The sequence below is a fragment of the Arachis ipaensis genome, chromosome B2, assembly GCF_059453495.1.
Source record: "Arachis ipaensis isolate K30076 ecotype BB chromosome B2, ASM5945349v1, whole genome shotgun sequence".
NCBI lineage: Eukaryota > Viridiplantae > Streptophyta > Magnoliopsida > Fabales > Fabaceae > Arachis > Arachis ipaensis.
In genome coordinates, this window is record NC_142437.1 from 73,391,666 (window position 1) to 73,413,098 (window position 21,433).

General features: G+C 38.3%; 1 non-coding gene across 1 annotated transcript; it reads left to right on the top strand.

The window, feature by feature from the left end:
- Positions 1-2,629: 2,629 nt before the first annotated feature.
- On the top strand, positions 2,630-2,737 carry LOC148574388 (small nucleolar RNA R71). Its single transcript, XR_015906233.1, has one exon. It is a non-coding gene; the product is annotated as a small nucleolar RNA R71 (small nucleolar RNA).
- The last annotated feature ends 18,696 nt before the right edge of the window (positions 2,738-21,433 follow it).

A 21,433-nucleotide genomic window follows, 5' to 3' on the forward strand; every position in this document is an offset into this window, starting at 1 on the left:
AATGGTAATGGAAAAACAAAAAGCTTATGCTTTTACCACACCAAACTTAGAATATTGCTCGCCCTCGAGCAATGAAAGAAAGAATAGAGGAAGAAGAAGAAGAAAATATGGAGAAGAGGGGTGAAGTGTGTTTCGGCCAAGTAAAGAAGAGAGGGTTGTGTTGTGTGAAAATAAGGAAGAATGGAGGGCTTTATATAGGGAAGGGAGGAGGGGAGGTTTCGGCCATTTAGGGTGGGTTTGGGTGGGAAATTGGTTTTGAATTTTGAAGGTAGGCGGAGTTTATGAGGTAGGTTTATGGGGAAGAGTGGATGGATGTGAGTGGTGAAGAGGTGATGGGGAAGAGAGATTGAGGTGATTGATGAAGGGTTTTTGGGGAAGAGTGTTTATGCGATTGTGTGAAAGAGAGTGGTGAGGGATGAGAAGAAGTGAGTGGAGGTAGGTGTGGATCCTGTGGGGTCCACAGATCCGAAGGTGATCCTGTGGGGTCCACAGATCTTGAGGTGTCAAAGCATTTACATCCCTGCACCAATTTAGGCATGCAAAATGCCCTTGCACACAACTCTGGGCATTCAGCGCCAGGTTGGTGCCCATTTTGGGCGTTCAACGCCCATTTACTAGCCATTTCTAGCGTTGAACGCCAGAACCATGCTTGTTCTGGGCGTTCAGCGCCAGGATGCTGCCCATTTTGGGCGTTCAGCGCCAGAACCATGCTCTGTTCTGGCGTTGAACGCCAGACAGGTGCTTCCTCCAGGGTGTGATTTTTCTTCTGCTGTTTTTGATTCCGTTTTCAATTTTTATATTTATTTTGTGACTCTACATGATCATGAACCTACAAAGACATATAACTAAGAAAAAAAATAGAGTTAGATAAATAGAAATTGGGTTGCCTCCCAACAAGCGCTTCTTTAATGTCAATAGCTTGACAGTGGGCTCTCATGGAGCCTCACAGATGTTCAGAGCTTTGTTGAGACTCTCTAACACCAAACTTATAGTTTGGATATGGGAGTTCAACACCAAACTTAGAGTTTGGTTGTGGCCTCCCAACACTAAACTTAGAGTTTGACTGTGGGGGCTCTAGTTGACTCTGTTTTGAGAGAAGCTTTTTATGCTTCCTCTCCATGGATGCAGAGAGAGATCCTTGAGTTGTAAACACAAGGTTGTCCTTATTTAATTGAAGGATCAATTCTCCTCTGTCCACATCAATCACAGCTCTTGCTGTGGCCAGGAAAGGTCTTCCAAGGATGATGGATTCATCCTCTTCCTTTCCAGTATCCAAGACTATGAAATTAGCAGGGATGTAAAGGCCTTCAACCTTTACTAACACGTCCTCTACTTGTCCATAAGCCTATATTCTTTTATTGTCTGCCATCTCTAATGAGATTTTAGCAGCTTGCACTCCATAGATTCCCAGTTTCTCTATTACAGAGAGGGGCATGAGGTTTATCCCTGAACCAAGGTCACACAGAGCCTTAAAAATCATGGTGCCTATAGTACAAGGTATTATGAACTTTCCAGGATCCTGTCTCTTCTGAGGCAATGTCAGTTGATCCAGATCACTTAGTTCATTGATGTCCAAGGGAGGTTCAACTTCCCAAGTATCAATGCCAAATAATTTGGCATTCAGCTTCATGATTGCACCAAGAAACTTGGCTGTTTGCTCTTCAGTAACATCCTCATTCTCTTCAGAAGAGGAATACTCATCAGAGCTCATGAATGGCATAAGGAGGTTTAATGGGATCTCTATGGTCTCTAGATGAGCCTCAGAGTCCTTTGGTTCCTCAGAGGGAAGCTCCTTATTGATCACTGGATGTCCCAGGAGGTCTTCCTCCTTAGGATTCACGTCCTCCTCTCCCTCATTGGGTTCGGCCATTTTGGTTATGTCAATGGCCTTGCACTCTCCTTTTGGATTTTCTTCTGTATTGCTTGGGAGAGTGCTAGGAGGGATTTCAGTGATCCTTTTACTCAGCTGGCCCAATTGTGCTTCCAAATTTCTAATGGACGACCTTGTTTCATTCATGAAACTCACAGTGGCCTTAGATAGATCAGAGACTAAGTTTGCCAAGCTAGATGGGTTCTGCTCAGAATTCTCTGTCTGTTGCTGAGTGGATGATGGAAAAGGCTTGCTATTGCTAACCCTGTTTCTTCCACCATTATTAAAGCCTTGTTGAGGCTTTTGATCCTTCCATGAGAAATTTGGATGATTTCTCCATGATGGGTTATAGGTGTTTCCATAAGGTTCACCCATGTAATTTACCTCTGCTATTGCAGGGTTCTCAGGATCATAAGCTTCTTCTTCAGGAGAAGCCTCTTGAGTACTGTTGGATGCAGCTTGCATTCCATTCAGACTCTGAGAAATCATATTGACTTGCTGAGTCAATATTTTGTTCTGAGCCAATATGGCATTCAGAGTATCAACTTCAAGAACTCCCTTCTTCATAGGCGTCCCATTATTCACAGGATTCCTTTCGGAAGTGTACATGAACTGGTTATTTGCCACCATGTCAATGAGTTCTTGAGCTTCTGCAGGCATTTTCTTTAGGTGAATGGATCCACCTCTAGAAGTATCCAATGACATCTTTGATAACTCAGACAGACCATCATAGAATATATCCAGGATGGTCCATTCTGAAAGCATGTCAGAAGGACACTTTTTGGTCAACTGTTTGTATCTTTCCCAAGCTTCATAGAGGGATTCACCTTCTTTCTGTCTGAAGGTCTGAACATCCACTCTAAGTTTACTAAGATTTTGAGGGGAAAAGAACTTGGCTAAAAAAGTCGTAACCAGCTTATCCCAAGAGTTCAGGCTATCTCTGGGTTGAGAGTCCAACCACACTCTAGCTCTGTCTCTTACAGCAAAAGGGAAAAGCATGAGCCTGTAGACTTCAGGATCTACTCCATTAGTCTTAACAGTATCACAGATCTGCAAGACTTCAGTTAAGAACTGAAAAGGATCTTCAGATGGAAGTCCATGAAACTTGCAGTTCTGCTGCATCAGAGAAACTAGCTGAGGTTTCAGCTCAAAGTTGTTTGCTCTAATGGCAGGAATGGAGATGCTTCTTCCATGTAAATTGGAATTAGGTGCAGTAAAGTCACCAAGCATCCTCCTTGCATTATTGTTGTTGGGTTCGGCTGCCATCTCCTTTACTTGTTCGAAATTTTCAATAAGGTTGTCTCTGGATTGTTGTAATTTAGCTTCTCTTAGTTTCCTCTTCAGAGTCCTTTCAGGTTTTGGATCAGCTTCAACAAGAATGCCTTTTTCCTTGTTCCTGCTCATAAGAAAGAGAAGAGAACAAGAAAAGAAGAGGAATCATCTATTTTACAGTAAAGAGGTTCCTTATTGTTAGTAGAAGAAAAGAAGAAGAAAATCTGAACTCAGAGAGAGAGAGAGGGTTCGAATTTTTGGTGATGTGAGGAAGAGATGTTAGTAGGTTTTTTTTTTCGAAAATTCAAAATAAAAATAAAATAATTAGTTAATTAAAAGGAGATTTTTGAAAAAGGGGGAAGATATTTTCAAAAATAGAGAGAGAGAGTTAGTTAGGTGTTTTTGAAAAAGGTAAGAAACAAACAAAAAGTTAGTTAGTTAGTTGAAACAAAAATCAATTTTGAAAAGATAACAAGTTGGGAAGTTAGAGAAGATATTTTGAAATCAAAATTTTTTGAAAAAAGATAAGATAAGAAGATATTTTTGAAAAGATATGATAGCAATTAGTTTTTGAAAAAGATTTGAATTTTTAAAATCACAATTAATGACTTGATTCACAAGAAATCACAAGATATGATTCTAGAACTTAAAGTTTGAATCTTTCTTAACAAGCAAGTAACAAACTTGAAATTTTTGAATCAAAACATTAATTGTTATTGTTATTTTCGAAAATTTGGTATAAAAATAAAAAAAAGATTTTTAAAAAATATTTTTAGAATTTTCGAAAATAACTAAGAAAAATGAAAAAGATTTGATTTTTGAAAAAGATTTTGAAAAAGATAAGATTTTTAAATTGAAAATTTGATTTGACTCATAAAAACAACTAGATTTTAAAAATTTTTGAAAAAGTCAAATCTAATTTTCGAAATTATGAGAGAAAAGAGGGAAAGATATTTTTTTTTATTTTTGAATTTTTAATGATGAGAGAAAAAAACAAGAAAAATGATGCAATGCATGAAATTTTTAGATTAAAACAATGAATGCATGCAAAAATGCTATGAATGTCAAGATGAACACCAAGAACACTTTGAATGTCAAGATGAACACCAAGAACATATTTTTGAAAAATTTTTAATGCAAAGAAAACATGCAAGACACCAAACTTAGAGTTCTTTAATGTTTAAACACTAAGAATTCAAGAATGCATATGAAAAATAAGAAAAGACACAAAATATGCAAATGCAAAGATCAAACAAGAAGACTTACCAAGAACAACTTGAAGATCATGAAGAACACTATGAATGCATGATTTTTTTCGAAAAATGCAAGATGCATATGCAATTGACACCAAACTTATAACATGACTCAAGACTCAAACAAGAACACAAAGAATATTTTTGATTTTTATGATTTTCTAAATTTTTTTGTATTTTTTTCGAAAATTTATTTGAAAAACAAAAATAAGGATTTCAAAATCTTTAATATGAATTCCAGGAATCTTATGCTCTAAATCTCCAGTCCAGGAATTAGACATGGCTCACTAGCCAGCCAAGCTTTCAATGAAAGCTCCGGTCCAAAACACTAGACATGGCCAATGGCCAGCTAAGCTTCAGCAAACATAGATACCTCTCATGTATACAACAGCTGATATTTCATCCAACTTCATATACTTATGAGTGGAAGCCTCAGTCCAAAAGAATTTAGACATGTCTTTACAGCCAGCCAGGCTTCACATGCTTCATGAAACACTAGAATTCATTCTTAAAAATTTTGAAAAATTTTTTTTTTTTCGAAAATAGGTGAGAAAATTTTGAAGTATTTTTGAAAAATTTTTGAAAAGAAAACAAAAAGAAAATTACCTAATCTGAGCAACAAGATAAACCGTCAGTTGTCCAAACTCGAACAATCCCCGGCAACGGCGCCAAAAACTTGGTGCACAGAAATTGTGATTACACTTTAATTATGTAAAATTCATCGCTCTTTCTTTTCCTGGTAATGGCGCCAAAAAACATGATGCCAATACCATGGTTCACAACTTCGCACAACTAACCAGCAAGTGCACTGGGTCGTCCAAGTAATACCTTACGTGAGTAAGGGTCGAATCCCACGGAGATTGTTGGTATGAAGCAAGCTATGGTCACCTTGCAAATCTCAGTCAGGTAGGGTTAAATGTGATTGGATTAGATAATTAAAAGATAAATAATAAAGGATAGAAATACTTATGTAATTCATTGGTGAGAATTTCAGATAAGCGAATAGAGATGCTTTCGTTCCTCTGAACCTCTGCTTTCCTGCTATTTTCATCCAATCAGTCTTACTCCTTTCCATGGCTGGCTTTATGTGATACATCACCACTGTCAATGGCTACTTTCGGTCTCCTCTCGGGAAAATGATCCAAATGCCCTGTCACGGCACGGCTAATCGTCTGGAGGCATCACCCTTGTCAATGGTTTCATCCTATCCTCTCAGTGAAAATGGTCAATGCACCCTGTCACGGCACGGCTATTCATCTGTCGGTTCTCGATCATGCTGGAATAGGATTTACTATCCTTTTGCGTCTGTCACTACGCCCGGCAATTGCGAGTTTGAAGCTCGTCACAGTCATCCAATCATTGAATCCTACTCGGAATACCACAGACAAGGTTTAGACTTTCCAGATTCTCTTGAATGCCGCCATCATTCTAGCTTACACCACGAAGATTCCGATTAAGAGATCTAAGAGATACTCATTCAATCTAATGTAGAACGGAAGTGGTTGTCAGGCACGCGTTCATAGGGAATGATGATGATTGTCACGTTCATCACATTCAGGTTGAAGTGCGAATGAATATCTTGGAAGCGAAATAAGATGAATTGAATAGAAAACAGTAGTACTTTGCATTAATCTTTGAGGAACAGCAGAGCTCCACACCTTAATCTATGGAGTGTAGAAACTCTACCGTTAAAAATACATAAGTGAAAGGTCCAGGCATGGCCGAATGGCCAGCCCCTCTGATCTAAGAACCAGGCGTCCAAAGATGTCTAATACAATAGTAAAAGGTCCTATTTATAATAAACTAGCTACTAGGGTTTACAGAAGTAAGTAATTGATGCATAAATCCACTTCCGGGGCCCACTTGGTGTGTGCTTGGGCTGAGCTTGAGTGTTTCACATGTAGAGGTCCTTCTTGGAGTTGAACGCCAGCATTTGTGCCAGTTTGGGCGTTCAACTCTGGTTTTGGATCCTTTTCTGGCGCTGGACGCCAGAATTGGGGAGAGAGCTGGCGTTGATTGCCAGTTTGCATCGTCTAAATTTGGCCAAAGTATGGACTATTATATATTGCCGGAAAGCCCTGGATGTCTACTTTCCAACGAAATTGGAAACGAGCCATTTCAAGTTCTGTAGCTCCAGAAAATCCACTTTGAGTGCAGGGAGGTCAGAATCCAATAGCATCAGCAGTCCTTCTTCACCTCTGAATCTGATTTTTGCTCAAGTCCCTCAATTTCAGCCAGAAAATACCTGAAATCACAGAAAAACACACAAACTCATAGTAAAGTCCAGAAATGTGAATTTAACATAAAAACTAATGAAAATATCCCTAAAAGTAACTAGATCCTACTAAAAATATACTAAAAACAATGCCAAAAAGCGTATAAATTATCCGCTCATCACAACACCAAACTTAAATTGTTGCTTGTCCCCAAGCAACTGAAAATCAATTAGGATAAAAAGAAGAGAATATACTATAAATTCCAAACTATCAATGAAACATAGCTCCAATCAAATGAGCGGGACTTATAGCTCTTTGCCTCTTGAATAGTTTTGGCATCTCACTTTATCCATTGAGGTTCAGAATGATTGGCATCTATAGGAACTCAGAGTTCAGATAGTGTTATTGATACTCCTAGTTCAGTATGATGATTCTTGAACACAGCTATTTTATGAGTCTTGGCCATGGCCCTAAGCACTTTGTTTTCCAGTATTACCACCGGATACATAAATGCCACAGACACATAATTGGGTGAACCTTTTCAGATTGTGACTCAGCTTTGCTAAAGTCCCCAATTAGAGGTGTCCAGGGTTTTTAAGCACACTCTTTTTTTTGCTTTGGACCTTGACTTTAACCGCTCAGTCTCAAGTTTTCACTTGACACCTACACGCCACAAGCACATGGTTAGGGACAGCTTGGTTTAGCCGCTTAGACCAGGATTTTATTCCTTTAGGCCCTTCTATCCACTGATGCTCAAAGCCTTGGGATCCTTTTTATTTGCCCTTGCCTTTTGATTTTAAGGGTTATTGACTTTTTGCTCTTGCCTCTTGGTTTTAAGAGCTTTTGGCTTTTCTGCTTGCTTTTTCTTTCTATTTTTTTTCGCCTATATTTTTTTCTGCAAGCTTTGTTCTTTGCTGCTTTTTCTTGCTTCAAGAATCATTTTTATGATTTTTCAGATTATCAAATAACATGTCTCCTAGTCATCATTCTTTCAAGAGCCAACATATTTAACATTCTTAAACAACAACTTCAAAAGACATATGCACTGTTCAAGCATACATTCAGAAAACAAGAAGCATTGTCACCACATCAATATAATTAAGCTAAGTTCAAGGATAATTTCGAAACTCATGTACTTCTTGTTCTTTTGAATTAAAACATTTTTCATTTAAGAGAGTTGATGGATTCATAGGACATTCATAATTTTAAGACAAAGTCACTAACTACTAATGATCATGTAATGAAGACACAAACATAGATAAGCACATAACATAGAAAACAAAAAACAGAAGAAATAAGAACAAGGAATGAATCCACCTTAGTGATGGTGGCGTTTCCTTCTTGAGGAACCAATGATGTCCTTGAGCTTTTCTATGTCTCTTCCTTGTCTTTGTTGCTCCTCCCTCATTGCTTTTTGATCTTCTCTTATTTCAAGAAGCATGATGGAGTGCTCTTGATGTTCCACCCTTAATTATCCCATGTTGGCACTTAATTCTCCTAAGGAAGTGTTGATTTGCTCCCAATAGTTTTGTGGAGGAAATTGCATTTGAGGCATCTCCGGGATCTCATGGTGATGAGCTTCTTGCGCCTCTTGAGCTCTATGAATGGGCTCTCTTGCTTGCTCCATCTTTTTCTTAGTGATGGACTTTTCTTCCTTAATAGGAATGTCTCCTTCTATGAAAGCTCTAGCTGAGTAACATAGATGGCAGATAAGATGAGGAAAAGCTAGCCTTTCCATGGGGGATGACTTTTCGGCTATTTTGTAGAGTTCATTAGAGATGACTTCATGAACTTCTATTTCCTCTCCAATCATGATGCTATGAATCATGATGGCCCGATCCACAGTAACTTCAGATCGGTTGCTAGTGGGAATGATCGAGCATTGAATGAACTCCAACCATCCTCTAGCCACAGGCTTGAGGTCCAATCTTCTTAGTTGAACCGGCTTGCCCTTGGAGTCAATCTTCCATTGAGCTCCTTCCACACATATGTCCATAAGGACTTGGTCCAACCTTTGATTAAAGTTGACCCTTCTAGTGTAGGGGCGTTCATCTCCTTGCATCATGGGCAAGTTGAACGCCAACCTCACATTCTCCGGACTAAAATCTAAGTATTTCCCTCGAACCATTATAACGTAGTTCTTTGGATCCGGGTTCTTACTTTGATCATGGTTCTTGGTGATCCATGCATTGGCATAGAACTCTTGAACCATTAGGATGCCGACTTGTTGGATGGGATTTGTTAGAACTTCCCAACCTCTTCTTTGAATTTCATGTCGGATCTCCGGATACTCATTTCTTTTGAGTTTGAAAGGGACCTCGGGGATCACCTTCTTCTTGGCCACAACATCATAGAAGTGGTCTTGATGGGCTTTGGAGATGAACCTTTCCATCTCCCATGACTCAGAGGTGGAAGCTTTTGTCTTCCCTTTCCCCTTTCTAGAGGATTCTCCAGTCTTAGGTGCCATCAATGGTAATGGAAAAACAAAAAGCTTATGCTTTTACCACACCAAACTTAGAATATTGCTCGCCCTCGAGCAATGAAAGAAAGAATAGAGGAAGAAGAAGAAGAAAATATGGAGAAGAGGGGTGAAGTGTGTTTCGGCCAAGTAGAGAAGAGAGGGTTGTGTTGTGTGAAAATGAGGAAGAATGGAGGGCTTTATATAGGGAAGGGAGGGGGGAGGTTTTGGCCATTTAGGGTGGGTTTGGGTGGGAAATTGGTTTTGAATTTTGAAGGTAGGCGGAGTTTATGAGGTAGGTTTATGCGGAAGAGTGGATGGATGTGAGTGGTGAAGAGGTGATGGGGAAGAGAGATTGAGGTGATTGGTGAAGGGTTTTTGGGGAAGAGTGTTTATGGGATTGCGTGAAAGAGAGTGGTGAGGGATGAGAAAAAGTGAGTGGAGGTAGGTGTGGATCCTGTGGGGTCCACAGATCCTGAGGTGATCCTGTGGGGTCCACAGATCCTGAGATGATCCTGTGGGGTCCACAGATCTTGAGGTGTCAAAGCATTTACATCTCTGCACCAATTTAGGCATGCAAAATGCCCTTGCACACAACTCAGGGCGTTCAGCGCCAGGTTGGTGCCCATTTTGGGAGTTCAACGCCCATTTACTAGCCATTTTTGGCGTTGAACGCCAGAACCATGCTTGTTCTGGGCGTTCAGCGCCAGGATGCTGCCCATTTTGGGCGTTCAGCGCCAGAACCATGCTCTGTTCTGGCGTTGAACGCCAGACAGGTGCTTCCTCCAGGGTGTGATTTTTCTTCTGCTGTTTTTGATTCCGTTTTCAATTTTTATATTTATTTTGTGACTCCACATGATCATGAACCTACAAAGACATATAACTAAGAAAAAAAATAGAGTTAGATAAATAGAAATTGGGTTGCCTCCCAACAAGCGCTTCTTTAATGTCAATAGCTTGACAGTGGGCTCTCTTGGAGCCTCACAGATGTTCAGAGCTTTGTTGAGACTCTCCAACACCAAACTTATAGTTTGGATATGGGAGTTCAACACCAAACTTAGAGTTTGGTTGTGGCCTCCCAACACCAAACTTAGAGTTTGACTGTGGGGGCTCTAGTTGACTCTGTTTTGAGAGAAGCTTTTTATGCTTCCTCTCCATGGATGCAGAGAGAGATCCTTGAGTTGTAAACACAAGGTTGTCCTTATTTAATTGAAGGATCAATTCTCCTCTGTCCACATCAATCACAGCTCTTGCTGTGGCCAGGAAAGGTCTTCCTAGGATGATGGATTCATCCTCTTCCTTTCCAGTATCCAAGACTATGAAATCAGCAGGGATGTAAAGGCCTTCAACCTTTACTAACACGTCCTCTACTTGTCCATAAGCCTGTTTTCTTGAATTGTCTGCCATCTCTAATGAGATTTTAGCAGCTTGCACCCCATAGATTCCCAGTTTCTCTATTACAGAGAGGGGCATGAGGTTTATCCCTGAACCAAGGTCACACAGAGCCATAAAAATCATGGTGCCTATAGTACAAGGTATTATGAACTTTCCAGGATCCTGTCTCTTCTGAGGCAATGTCAGTTGATCCAGATCACTTAGTTCATTGATGAACAAGGGAGGTTCAACTTCCCAAGTATCAATGCCAAATAATTTGGCATTCAGCTTTATGATTGCACCAAGAAACTTGGCTGTTTGCTCTTCAGTAACATCCTCATTCTCTTCAGAAGAGGAATACTCATCAGAGCTCATGAATGGTATAAGGAGGTTTAATGGGATCTCTATGGTCTCTAGATGAGTCTCAGAGTCCTTTGGTTCCTCAGAGGGAAGCTCCTTATTGATCACTAGATGTCCCAGGAGGTCTTCCTCCTTGGGATTCACGTCCTCCTCTCCCTCATTGGGTTCGGCCATTTTGGTTATGTCAATGGCCTTGCACTCTCCTTTTGGATTTTCTTCTGTATTGTTTGGGAGAGTGCTAGGAGGGATTTCAGTGATCCTTTTACTCAGCTGGCCCACTTGTGCTTCCAAATTTCTAATGGATGACCTTGTTTCATTCATGAAACTCACAGTGGCCTTAGATAGATCAGAGACTAAGTTTGCTAAGCTAGATGGGTTCGGCTCAGAATTCTCTGTCTGTTGCTGAGTGGATGATGGAAAAGGCTTGCTATTGCTAACCCTGTTTCTTCCACCATTATTAAAGCCTTGTTGAGGCTTTTGATCCTTCCATGAGAAATTTAGATGATTTCTCCATGATGGGTTATAGATGTTTCCATAAGGTTCACCCATGTAATTTACCTCTGCTATTGCAGGGTTCTCAGGATCATAAGCTTCTTCTTCAGGAGAAGCCTCTTGAGTACTGTTGGATGCAGCTTGCATTCCATTTAGACTCTGAGAAATCATATTGACTTGCTGAGTCAATATTTTGTTCTGAGCCAATATGGCATTCAGAGTATCAACTTCAAGAACTCCCTTCTTCATAGGCCTCCCATTATTCACAGGATTCCTTTTGGAAGTGTACATGAACTGGTTATTTGCCACCATGTCAATGAGTTCTTGAGCTTCTGCAAACGTTTTCTTTAGGTGAATGGATCCACCTGCAGAAGTATCCAATGACATCTTTGATAACTCAGACAGACCATCATAGAATATATCCAGGATGGTCCATTCTGAAAGCTTGTCAGAATGACACTTTTTGGTCAACTGTTTGTATTTTTCCCAAGCTTCATAGATGGATTCACCTTCTTTCTGTCTGAAGGTCTGAACATCCACTCTAAGTTTACTAAGCTTTTGAGGGGGAAAGAACTTGGCTAAGAAAGCCGTGACCAGCTTATCCCAAGAGTTCAGGCTATCTCTGGGTTGAGAGTCCAACCACACTCTAGCTCTGTCTCTTACAGCAAAAGGGAAAAGCATGAGCCTGTAGACTTCAGGATCTACTCTATTAGTCTTAACAGTATCACAGATCTGCAAGAATTCAGTTAAGAACTGAAAAGGATCTTCAGATGGAAGTCCATGAAACTTGCAGTTCTACTGTATCAGAGAAACTAGCTGAGGTTTCAGCTCAAAGTTGTTTGCTCCAATGGCAGGAATGGAGATGCTTCTTCCATGTAAATTGGAATTAGGTGCAGTAAAGTCACCAAGCATCCTCCTTGCATTATTGTTGTTGGGTTCGGTTGCCATCTCCTTTACTTGTTCAAAATTTTCAATAAGGTTGTCTCTGGATTGTTGTAATTTAGCTTCTCTTAGTTTCCTCTTCAGAGTCCTTTCAGGTTCTGGATCAGCTTCAATAAGAATGCCTTTTTCCTTGTTCCTACTCATAAGAAAGAGAAGAGAACAAGAAAAGAAGAGGAATCCTCTATTTCACAGTAAAGAGGTTCCTTATTGTTAGTAGAAGAAAAGAAGAAGAAAATTTGAACTCAGAGAGAGAGAAAGGGTTCGGATTTTTGGTGATGTGAGGAAGAGATGTTAGTAGGTTTTTTTTTTCGAAAATTCAAAATAAAAATAAAATAATTAGTTAATTAAAAGGAGATTTTTGAAAAAGGGGGAAGATATTTTCGAAAATAGAGAGAGAGAGTTAGTTAGGTGGTTTTGAGAAAGGTAAGAAACAAACAAAAAGTTAGTTAGTTAGTTGAAACAAAAATCAATTTTGAAAAGATAAGGAGTTGGGAAGTTAGAGAAGATATTTTGAAATCAAAATTTTTTGAAAAAAGATAAGATAAGAAGATATTTTTGAAAAGATATGATAGCAATTAGTTTTTGAAAAAGATTTGAATTTTTAAAATCACAATTAATGACTTGATTCACAAGAAATCACAAGATATGATTCTAGAACTTAAAGTTTGAATCTTTCTTAACAAGCAAGTAACAAACTTGAAATTTTTGAATCAAAACATTAATTGTTATTGTTATTTTCGAGAATTTGGTATAAAAATAAGAAAAATATTTTTAAAAAATATTTTTAGAATTTTCGAAAATAACTAAGAAAAATGAAAAAGATTTGATTTTTGAAAAATATTTTGAAAAAGATAAGATTTTTAAATTGAAAATTTGATTTGACTCATAAAAACAACTAGATTTGAAAAATTTTTTAAAAAGTCAAATCTAATTTTCGAAATTATGAGAGAAAAGAGGGAAAGAAATTTTTTTTTTTTTGAATTTTTAATGATGAGAGAAAAAAACAAGAAAAATGATGCAATGCATGAAATTTTTAGATTAAAACAATGAATGCATGCAAAAATGCTATGAATGTCAAGATGAACACCAAGAACACTTTGAATGTCAAGATGAACACCAAGAACATATTTTTGAAAAATTTTTAATGCAAAGAAAACATGCAAGACACCAAACTTAGAATTCTTTAATGTTTAAACACTAAGAATTCAAGAATGCATATGAAAAACAAGAAAAGACACAAAACATGCAAATGCAAAGATCAAACAAGAAGACTTACCAAGAACAACTTGAAGATCATGAAGAACACTATGAATGCATGATTTTTTTCGAAAAATGCAAGATGCATATGCAGTTGACACCAAACTTATAACATGAATCAAGACTCAAACAAGAACATAAAGAATATTTTTTATTTTTATGATTTTCTAAATTTTTTTGTATTTTTTTCGAAAATTTATTTGAAAAACAAAAATAAGGATTTCCAAATCTTTAATATGAATTCCAGGAATCTTATGCTCTAAAGCTCCAGTCCAGGAATTAGACATGGCTCACTAGCCAGCCAAGCTTTCAATGAAAGCTCCGGTCCAAAACACTAGACATGGCCAATGGCCAGCTAAGCTTCAGCAAACATAGATACCTCTCATGTATACAACAGCTGATATTTCATCCAACTTCATATATTTATGAGTGGAAGCCTCAGTCCAAAAGAATTTAGACATGACTTTACAGCCAGCCAGGCTTCACATGCTTCATGAAACACTAGAATTCATTCTTAAAAATTTTGAAAAAAATTTTTTTTTTCAAAAACAGGTGAGAAAATTTTGAAGTATTTTTGAAAAATTTTTTAAAAGAAAACAAAAAGAAAATTACCTAATCTGAGCAACAAGATGAACCGTCAGTTGTCCAAACTCGAACAATCCCCGGCAACGGCGCCAAAAACTTGGTGCGCAGAAATTGTGATTACACTTTAATTATGTAAAATTCATCGCTCTTTCTTTCTCTGGTAATGGCGCCAAAAAAACATGATGCCAATACCATGGTTCACAACTTCGCACAACTAACCAGCAAGTGCACTGGGTCGTCCAAGTAATACCTTACGTGAGTAAGGGTCGAATCCCACGGAGATTGTTGGTATGAAGCAAGCTATGGTCACCTTGCAAATCTCAGTCAGGTAGGGTTAAATGTGATTGGATTAGATAATTAAAAGATAAATAATAAAGGATAGAAATACTTATGTAATTCATTGGTGAGAATTTCAGGTAAGCGAATAGAGATGCTTTCGTTCCTCTGAACCTCTGCTTTCCTGCTATTTTCATCCAATCAGTCTTACTCCTTTCCATGGCTGGCTTTATGTGATACATCACCACTGTCAATGGCTACTTTCGGTCTTCTCTTGAGAAAATGATCCAAATGCCCTGTCACGGCACGGCTAATCGTCTGGAGGCATCACCCTTGTCAATGGTTTCATCCTATCCTCTCAGTGAAAATGGTCAATGCACCCTGTCACGGCACGGCTATTCATCTGTCGGTTCTCGATCATGCTGGAATAAGATTTACTATCCTTTTGCGTCTGTCACTACGCCCGGCAATCGCGAGTTTGAAGCTAGTCACAGTCATCCAATCATTGAATCCTACTCGGAATACCACAGACAAGGTTTAGACTTTCCGGATTCTCTTGAATGCCGCCATCATTCTAGCTTACACCACGAAGATTCCAATTAAGAGATCTAAGAGATACTCATTCAATATAATGTAGAACGGAAGTGGTTGTCAGGCACGCGTTCATAGGGAATGATGATGATTGTCACGTTCATCACATTTAGGTTGAAGTGCGAATGAATATCTTGGAAGCGAAATAAGATGAATTGAATAGAAAACAGTAGTACTTTGCATTAATCTTTGAGGAACAGCAGAGCTCCACACCTTAATCTATGGAGTGTAGAAACTCTACCATAAAAAATACATAAGTGAAAGGTCCAAGCATGGCCGAATGACCAGCCCCTCTGATCTAAGAACCAGGCGTCCAAATATGTCTAATACAATAGTAAAAGGTCCTATTTATAATAAACTAGCTACTAGGGTTTACAGAAGTAAGTAATTGATGCATAAATCCACTTCCGGGGCCCACTTGGTGTGTGCTTGGGCTGAGCTTGAGTGTTGCACGTGTAGAGGTCCTTCTTGGAGTTGAACGCCAGCATTTGTGCCAGTTTGGGCGTTCAACTCTGGTTTTGGATCCTTTTCTGGCGCTGGACGCCAGAATTGGGCAGAGAGCTGGCATTGAACGCCAGTTTGCGTCGTCTAATTTTGGCCAAAGTATGGACTATTATATATTTCTGGAAAGCCCTGGATGTCTACTTTCCAACGCAATTGGAAGCGTGCCATTTCGAGTTCTTTAGCTCCAGAAAATCCACTTTGAGTGCAGGGAGGTCAGAATCCAACAGCATCAACAGTCCTTCTTCACCTCTGAATCTGATTTTTGCTCAAGTCCCTCAATTTCAGCCAGAAAATACCTGAAATCACAGAAAACACACAAACTCATAGTAAAGTCCAGAAATGTGAATTTAACATAAAAACTAATGAAAACATCCCTAAAAGTAACTAGATCCTACTAAAAACATACTAAAAACAATGCCAAAAAGCGTATAAATTATCCGCTCATCAGTGCCCCACGCGGCTGCGTCGTCCTCAAAATATGGCCATTCACGTGATCGCGTCACCCTAAATTTTGGCAAAATGAGTTTGAAACAGAGAGTCGCGCGAACGCGAGGCTGCACTCGCACCAATCGCACAAATCAGGCTACGCGATCGCGTGCCCCACTCGTCCGCGTCACCTGACCTTATCGCACACCACGCGACCGCGTGACCTACGCGTCCGCGTCACATGTGGCACACAGCTTATCCAAATCAGCCAAATATCATATCTTTTCTTTCCAAAACCCTAATTTTTCTTTTTCCCTTTTTATTTCTTTCTTCTCCCTTCTTCCCTCTTTACTCTTTCTCACTTTTTACTTTCTCCTCCCTTATTTTTCACATCCATTATCAAGGTTATTTTCATTCTTTCTTTACTTTTTACTTTTTTTTATTATTTTTATTTATGTTTTCTTTCTCTTTTCACTTTTATTATCTATATTTTTCTTTTCTTTCTTTTTTTTTCTTTTAATTCCTTTAATTGGTGTTAGAATTTTAAATTGGGTGATTATCTTCTTCTATATTTTACTTGTGAGTCTATTAAGGAATTGTTTGACAATTAATATTACTTCTTAAAGGGTTGCTTGCATGTTCAATTTACTATTTTCAATAACATATTTACCATGCACGCTATGTGTTTGTGAAAAAGCCCGTATGGCATTATGCATTATTTTGAATCTTTCTATTATACTACTCTAATGCCTGTTTTTTACAAAACCCCTTTTATATTTTATTAAGTATATACAATTGTCAATACAAACATATTATTAGTTTGAAAGGCTTGGTAATCTAACTTGGACATTGAATGCTTGATCTATGCTACTCATGCCTTTGCCAGCATGCCAATAAACATCTTGCATTTAATTGCCATCACATGCACTTGCTTTATCACCTTTGATGAACTTTTCACATGTAGTCTAGACCATGTGTTAACGACATCCTTCTCTTACCGTGCATTGATATCACCCATAATGTTCGCTCCCCTTCCCGATCCCTTAGCTTTACATATTACTTTCTCTTTCCTTTTTCAGGATGGCCACCAAGAAAGGCAAGGAGAAAGCTACTCCCAAACCACCAGCAAGGAGAGGAACAAAAAGAGCATTAGTGAAAGAGCCATCTTCAACAGCGGTGAAACCCCCAACAAAACGAATCAAGAGGATCATTAAGGTCGATGAAAAAGAAAAAGCCTTTCCAGCAAAGGATACTGCGCGGTTCACTAACTGCTACTGTGAGCAGATGATCCCCATCCTGGTAGCAAGGAACTATAACAATGAGCACCTTCTCATCCTTCAAACCAACATTGCTAATATTGTTGAGCCCCGCATCGATCAAAGACAATAGGGATTCCTACAGAGACAGCCACGGCAGGTTAATCTTTTATGGGTAGTTGAATTCTACTCCAATTTTCACATGCCAACCATGCAGTCTGTCTATGTCCGTCAGAAGCAAGTCCCCATAACCGAAGAAGCCATTCAACAAGCTTTAGATCTTTTCCCTGCTCCAGAAGGACTGGACGCATTTCAAGAAGCCTCATTCAAGCGCTAGACATACCAATTTGACTGGGACACCATTCTCAGAGTTATCACATAACTTGGCAGCATATAGGTCTACGGATACCATCGTTCCCGACCTAAGGGCATATTGGCTTCTGTACTCACCTTGGAGGCTCGAGTATGGGCACAGATCATGTCTCATTACGTCTTTCCGAGCACTCATGAGTCCTCCTTCACTGCAGACATGGCTGTTTTACTCTGGTGTATCCTTATAGACCAGCACCTCAATTTACCAAGACACATTCGGTATGCTATGGGACACATACAGATTGTGGGCAACTTACCTTTCCCCGCCTTGGTTTCAGATCTAGTCTCGGCAGCCGGAGTCTCCTATAGAGCTGGGAACACCAAGGCCATGATTCCACGAGATGATCAATACGTCCCTAACGGTAAGTATATCAGACCTCCAGCAGCCACTATCAACCGGAGCACAAAACTAGCAGAAGATATCCCTTCTTCTTCCACATCACAAGCACCTTCAACAAACCAACTCCTCTATCAGATACTTGAGGGGCTAGACCGGCTTGACCGAAAAGGAAAGCAAAGATAGCGCCGTAACATGCGTAGATTTACATACCTCAAGGAGCTACTTGTTGGTAACCACCCACCTAACGAAGACCCAGACACCCCGGACTCCAATTTATTTACCAGCACAGGGAGCCGTGACAGTCCCGTTGGTGGAGATGCTACTACCAGCCCCCTTTTGTTCCTAACAGATGGCACTGATGATGGTGCAAAGCTTTAAGTGTGGGGAGGTCGGTCAGTACCTGACTTCCGGAGGTAATTTCTCTTTCCTAAACACCAATAAAATAGGATACTTAGTTAGTTTTTCTTTAGGATAGATTGCATATTAATAATTAGTTGCATGCATGTTCTATTTGGTTGAAAAATAATAAGTTTCTCTTAAGACCCTAATTTTGAAAATTTTCACTAATTTAAATCAAAACTTTTGTGTTAAATTTATTTGAAGTTGTAATTGGGACACAGTTTAAAAAGCTAAGAACACACAACCTGTGAGACTTAAGCCTAATTATGTGGTTACACTATTTAATCATAATATTTTATTCTTGTGTGTTTTCTTCCATATGATTGTAATCTTTATTTTGTTCCATCCTATATGTCCAATGTTTAATATGTTATATGCATGCATATGATTGAGGCCATCAATTGTTTAGCTCACTTATCCCAAATAAGCCTACCCTTTAAATTACCTTTGTTAGCCACTTTGAGCCTTTTAAATCCCATTTGTTCTATATTTTATCACATTACTAGCCTTAAGCGGAAAAATAATTAAATATCCCAATTGAATCTTTGGTTAGCTTAAGATAGAAATTGTGTGTTAATTGAGTATGGGAAGGTTGTGGGAACATGGGTTAATGAGGGAATGTGTCATGATAAAATAATGGGAATTTGGGTACCTACTCATGTAAAACAGAAAAATTAAAAATCCATGTGCATTGATATGTTATTTATATTTAAAAAAATCCAAAAATATTCAATAAATATTTAAATAAATAAGGGGACAAAATTACCCCAATTCTAAGTTAAGTAAAGCTCCAATGCATATGTGATAAGAAAATTAAGAGAAAAAGTTAATACATGAGTATGGAATATGAAAGTTGAAATTATGGGTAGTTAGGCATGATTCTAGAGTTATATAGAGTATGTATGTTAGGTAAGAGCTTAAGTTAAGTCAAAGATTCATATTTTAGCTCACTTAGCCATATATATACCCTCACCTTTGCCTTGGCCCCATTACAACCTTTAAAAGTCCTCATGATGTTTGCATTAGTACTTTAAATATTGTTGATTGGTTAGGTGAAGAACAAAGTTTAGAAAGCATGATTAGAGAAAAGTAGAGTGATTACCCTATACACTTGAGAGACTAGAGTTCATATACACCATCAGTGAGGGTTCAATGCTTAATTCTATGTTCCCTGCTTTTATGAGCTGTCTTCTTACATTTTTATCTGTTCTTACTGTATAAATTGAATTAGTGGAATTTGATTTATGTTTGTCTTGAAGAGCTTATTTATTTTTAACCAAGTGGCCAAGAATCATATAGTTGCATTCATATATATATATATATATATATATATATATATATATATATATATATATATATATATATATATATATATATATATATATAGGTTGCATTACATTGCATGAGTCTTACATTTCCCTACTCATTTATTTTATCTCCTTAAGCTAAACATGAGGACATGCCAATATTTAAGTGTGGGGAGGTTGATAAACCATTATTTTATGATTTATATTTTGTTTAATTGAGTGGTTTTATCAAGTCTGTACCTACTTATTCATATAGATTGCATGAATTTTATAATTCCTTCCTAGTATTGTTATAGTTGAAAACTTGCTTCCTTGAAACCTTTAATTAGTACATTTTAACTCTCCTTTATGCCATTTGATGCCGTGATCTGTGTGTTAAGTGTTTCAGGCTTCATAGGGCAGGAATAGCTCAGAGAATGGAGAGGAAGCTTGAAAAATTGGAAGGAACATAAGAAACCAAGAAGATGACCAGCGAACACTGACGCGACCGCATGGCTCATGCGAGCGCGCGAAATGAAGAAATCGCAGTGACGCGAACGCGTGCCTGACGCAAACGCGTGGATTGGAGTCTGCACGAATGACGCGAACGCGTGGATGACACGAACGCGTGACAAGGAAAATCGCTGAACGGCGCGAACGCATGGACGACGCGTACGCGTTACCTGCGCGATCTGTAGAAATAACAGAATACGCTGGGGGCGATTTCGGGCCACGTTTTGACCCAGTTTTCGGCCCAAAAACACAGACTAAAGCTAGGGAACATGCAGAGACTCAAGACGCATCCACACACATTCAGATACATTGATATTAGGATTACTTTTAGTTTTAGATCTGAATCTAGATTAGCTTTACATTGATAGTTTATGCTTTCGCTTTGGATTTTGGATGCTGAAGAGTCATTACCTCCGTGAAGACATCACTTTAGTTTGTTTCCATATTTCTTTACTCTTATTAGTTACTCATTGACCCTATTCAAATAAGTATGTTGCATTTTGGATTTATTAATATATAGAGTTACTTTTATTTTTAATTAATTTTAAATCTCTATTTTATTTTATTTAATTATGTCTTCTTATATTTTTATAAGTATTAATTCCATGTCAATGGAGTAGATTTTCTACTTGACATGGGGGTTGATTAAGAGGAGACACTTGAGTTGGAATGCTCAAGTGCTTAGTTAAATTGGACGTTGTTGGCTAATTCTGTACCTACTAATGCTAGACCTTCCCAAGGGAGAGGACTAGGATTTGCGGGTAAGAGTTAGCTCAATCACTTGACTTTCCTTTATTTAGTAAGGGTTAACTAAGTGAAAACAACAACCTCTTTACACTACACTCAAGAAGATTCCAACAAGGATAAAACTTCCAATTAATCATTCCTCCATTCAAGGCCTTTTAATATTAATAATAATTCTTATTTTTATTGCTTTAATTTACAATTATTTTAATTACTCATTATCCAATTCAAACCTTCTGGAAAATTTCTGATTAATAAATTAGCACACCTTCCTGTAACTCGTTGGGAGACAACCTGGGAGTCATACTCTCAGTATTTTTATTTCTAAAATTTGTGACAACCCTTTTTAAATTGAGAAGGCGGATCTTAGCTGGTTGAGAATTGTACTTGCAACGCATCTCGTTTATTAGTTTCTTAACTGGTCAATTTCCGCCACCATCAGTCATACTACCGTTTCACCCCAGATTCATAAAGATAAAGAATGAAAATACACCATAGAATGGAATCTAACATATATTAAAGTAGAAAAGTAATTATATTAATCCATAGGAATGAGTAGAGCTCCTATCCTTAACCTAGGAGGTTTAGCCACTCATAATTTACAGAAAAGATAGTTCTGAGAAGCTGAAGATCAAAAGTTTTTAACA